The following is a 4695-nucleotide window of genomic DNA, read 5'->3' as shown; positions in this document are numbered from 1 at the left end:
CCCCGGAGTTGGGGACTGGCTTCAGTAGAAGCCTTCCGAGTAAATCGCCAGAACGCCGACACCTCCTCATCACTCCACCGCTCCCATGTTTTTTGTTGTGTTGCCATAAGTTATTCTCTCTCCGTTGGTGCGCGGGGCTAATGCTAATGCCACAAATACAATGGCGGCTTCACAAAACTTCAGAGTTTTACGGGGCGTGGTTTGCAATTCGCCCAGCCAATAGAAATTGGTACTTTTTTGGTACCACCTCTCTAGCAGGCACTAAAAATGGGGGTAAAACTTCCCGGCACTAAGTACTCTTTTTGGTGTGAACGCGACATAAGGGGAACTAATGGAACCAAACGGGAAAAGTAAGGGGGAAAAGTACTCCGGTGTGAACGCGCCTAAAGTAGTGAAATGCTGGAGTACATTTAAAGTTGCCATCGAGTTTTCATGCAGATAAACAATCTTTTCAACGAGAGTGTATGAAAACGTTTTAGCAACCAAGCAGGAAAGGTGTTTTTGATTTGATAAATCTCTTTAAACTTATTAAAGTTTATTTATTTTTCAATCATCACAACAAAAGCAGAGATGAGTAACAGCAAAGATGACCTGTTTTCAGGCCCTTCATGTGCTCGAAGGTTCAGTGTTTCAATGTGCAACAGTCGGAGCAGAATAAAGACGAGTCTTCCTAACATATAATATGTGCTTTAACAAAAACCTTAGCAGCACTGATTAAATAAGGCTATTCTTATTTTCAAACAGCCGCAAATACACAGAGGTGTTAGATAACAGGAGACCTATTTGGAAAGTGTGGCACCTAGCTTTTCCATAAGTCCATTCGTTTACAATAGTTTTGGTACAGGCGAGAATGAAAACCACATAAGCCAAAACCTTTCAAAAAGAAATGAAATGGGAGGAAAATCTTAGATGATTGGACCCTCTTTAGTTATTTCCTGTTTGTGTCTGGCAATAGGAAATAATACAACCTTTTATCTTGTTGTCATTTTCACTCCGACATTAAACAAAAAACGACTTCAGACAATAGTCATCAGACTTGCTATGAGCACGCTATTAGCTATAGACAACTGAAGGCTGTTGATATTGAGTTGTTTACGTCTATAATATTGATTGCGCCTCCAAATCCTTCAAGCACATTGACGGAATTGATAATCTGCATCCCTCGAGAAATCAATTTAACATAATTACTTTATTCATATTAAGTCTCACCGAATATATCTCAACTGACATACAAATTATACGGCTTCATAAAAAATTATAGCCACACTTCGGATTGTCATAACCAGAGATCGTGACCTTCCATATTTTAGGATTACACAACAGCAGCACTTCTATCAGACATACTAATGTGCTAAATCTCAAGTATAAAAATGGTAATTTATTCATTTATGTCAAAGAAGAATGTGATTATATAGGGAAGAAAGATGCCTCCCGTGGGTGATAGCCGGGGGTTCCTTTTGAGTGAATTCTGTAGGTAGTAGGAGGAGGCCATGTCAAATTGAAAAAAAAGCAGCAAGACTGGTAATTGCACAAAAGCAGTATATGAAAAGAAGAAAACACTTCATAATGAATGTCAGTGCCCTCCTGTTCGAACAGAAAGGAGTTCCTTTTAGGACCCCTCATCCTCGAGGAATGAAAGAAGTGAGCAGTCGGATCTTTCTCCATGAGCAGAATAGACAGAAAAAGTATTCACAGTTCTGATTACTTCTCTGATTCTTCACTTTAAGCACTTTTCCGAGAATGTAGGACAAAACGTATTATACTGCATGACCTGGTGACAGTGAACAGACTTAATGGTGGTCATTACTATGATGCAGACATAATTGATGGTGCTTATATACAGCCAGACTGAAAAACTACTTGCCCAAGGTTCTTTAGGAATCCCAATTTATTTTGCTTATCATCCACTAGTTTGCTTCTACAGTCCAACTTGGATGGATGTTCCCCTTTTTTCATTTCAATAGTTGTTCGGAGGCAGTTTGAGGCTATCCAAAAGTTGCCGGTCACAGCTTCTTCGAATTTCCTCCACAAGCCAGACTTTCTCACCCTTACTTTCTGTCTCGCTGTTTCCTGCGAGAAATGTCCAATATGAATTCAACACAAAGAAATACGAGGTTACTGTGGCATGACTGGTGCAATTCAACCCTCTTTACTTTCATCCTCTTCCTCCAGCTACAGTATGGACATGTACATGCATTCTACACAGCCTCACTGACAGCTCAATGTCCTGCAACATAAGAAACTGCATGGAAATATACAAAACCGAAGCCCATAGAGAATAAATCTTAATACATTTGACTGCACATTTCCATGTATTTCCATCAAAAGCAAAATTGGTGTGTTTTTGTTTTATTTCACACCTATCCAATAGCTTTCAAAATAGAGCTACACACACATACAGCTGTTCCCCATTTTCATCACATTTCAATCATCATTCAAATCACCACTTTTTTCCAAAGAGAAACACACTTCTTTAATAACCATATTTCAACGTTTGGGTTTTTGCCGACATACTTTGTGTCTTACAAGCATATTTTAGCTCATTTGAGATGTGATAACAGATGTTGAGGACTGCACTTTACTCAATTGACACCATCTCTCCCTCCCTCTCTTCTTTCAATTCTTCCTATCGTATCACTTAATTACAAACCAAACAGCTACAAAAGCAGATACAAATAGGCTGGTAGCTGTAAATAATGTTGTCAATTGATAAAAAATCCTGTTAATCACACATTCAAAGTATTAGTCTTTACCTGTATTTTGGGGTGAGTTAAAATACATACACGTGTGGAAAGGTCATGAAAAAATGCATGCAGAGAATTCAGACGGTCTAAATTATTTGCATGGAGTCCGACAATTTTCCTCAAAATTAACAAAGCTGCTGTCTCGAAGAGCCAGCCCTTGCCAGAGGTAATTGTCAATATATAAAGGCAATAACTGATATCCAAAAGCAGTCAGTAAAGTTAGCACAGAAGCCTGAACTTCCTGCTTTTAAGCAAATGTAGGAAATAGAATTCAAGTTAGTAAATGATACATCTCACATGGAAAGTTAACTAAGGTGGAAATGTATTTTTGACATAATTCAGGAGAGATGCTGGTTTGAAATAATATGTAACCCAAGCAGTTATGGAAGTACAAGTCTCCAGAGTTGTATCATGTTGTCGTTCTTTGCTTGGAGAATGTTAAACAGAGCAGTCTTTTCAGTGTTAGTTCATTGTTGAGATCGTTTGGAGCTAGCGTTGCTAACTACTCACATTAAAATGAGTTGGCACACTGCATTTTGTTTTCCACCAAATTAAGCCTTCATTTTCCATGGAGATCTTAGCCTGTGGCGCTGACAGCATGCACAGGGAACCGATCCAAATACAGATAGTGTCTTTATTCAATAGCGATTACATTGTGAAATCAACATTTACTTTTACTTCGAACTAAATCTCAAGTATAGGGTCTTAAAATATGTGTGTCAGTGAAGAAGCAGCTGGGAGGTGTTTATCCTGGTTATCAGTGGACTGCGTGTGTGCGTGTGTGCGTGCGTGCGTGCGTGCGTGCGTGCGTGCGTGCGTGGGAAATACTTCAAATCCCATAAACAGCAGAAGTACTCCAGGCCATCCTTTATCAACAGTTCTACTTCCTCTAGCTAACATTAACATGTGGCCTTTCTGAGATTTAATAAAGTCACATTTCCCCTCAGGCCTATTGATTTCATTCCTTAAAACGGGCCAAACAAACACCATTTTTGAATAGGAGCTCTTGACAAAACTCCTCTAATGTAATGTAGTAATGCAAGTATTGAAAACAATGTGTTTGCAAAATCTAAGTCACTATTTTTCCCTCAAGTGAGATTAGATTATACAAACACATTGTTTTAAGAATTGTCTTTTTAATGCAATTTAATTTGTGTTGTGGACTCACAATTATTTCCTGCTGTATCATCATCAAATGATGTCTTTTACAAAGTAATGATCTGAGATAATTATTTTCACTTATGAAGATCGCAGCTCAACCACAACATTATTAAACAGAGAATACAATTTAATTGTGTGTGGGAATTGTAAAATGTTCTAAGCAATAATAGCAAATAATAGAGCAGGTTCAATATCTGTAAACACACCATGAGATCTTCCTGGATATCATCATAGTTTCCCCATTGTTTAGAACATAATTGTAAAAATAGTATTGAGAAAGGAAGCTTGCAAGATATAACTAACCTCTTACCAGATACCAGACCAGTGACGCTGAACACCACTAGCAGGTTTAGAAATGGTTATAAATATATAGGCTAAATTGCATACTATTGGAATTGGACCTGCAACCATAAACACAGAAATGGTCTAACCACACACCCTTTCATAGCACTAAGGAATATACTTTAAATGGACCCTCCAGAAAAACGCGGGCAAAAATCCTTGATTATGCGATTAAACATGCAGGATTTTTATGTGATTTTATGCGGTGAAATTGCGGAAAGTTGCGAAAAAGAATAGATTTTTTTTAAATATTGGGCTGTCTATTTATTCTCTCTCAACACACAACCTGCCACTAACGTTAAACCCCTTTCCTATTCAATTAAACACATTCAATGTTTATTTATTGTAAAAGCAATTGGGCTATTTTAATCACACTCTCTCTCTAACACACACACTTCTCCGCCTCATTCTGTTTTCATTTACTCGTTCGTTATCTGACCAGCTTCAA

Source organism: Notothenia coriiceps, unplaced genomic scaffold (assembly GCF_000735185.1).
Source record: "Notothenia coriiceps isolate Sejong01 unplaced genomic scaffold, NC01 NC01_scaffold00019764, whole genome shotgun sequence".
NCBI classification, from domain to species: Eukaryota; Metazoa; Chordata; class Actinopteri; order Perciformes; family Nototheniidae; genus Notothenia; species Notothenia coriiceps.
Note: the sequence above shows the minus strand (reverse complement) of the source record.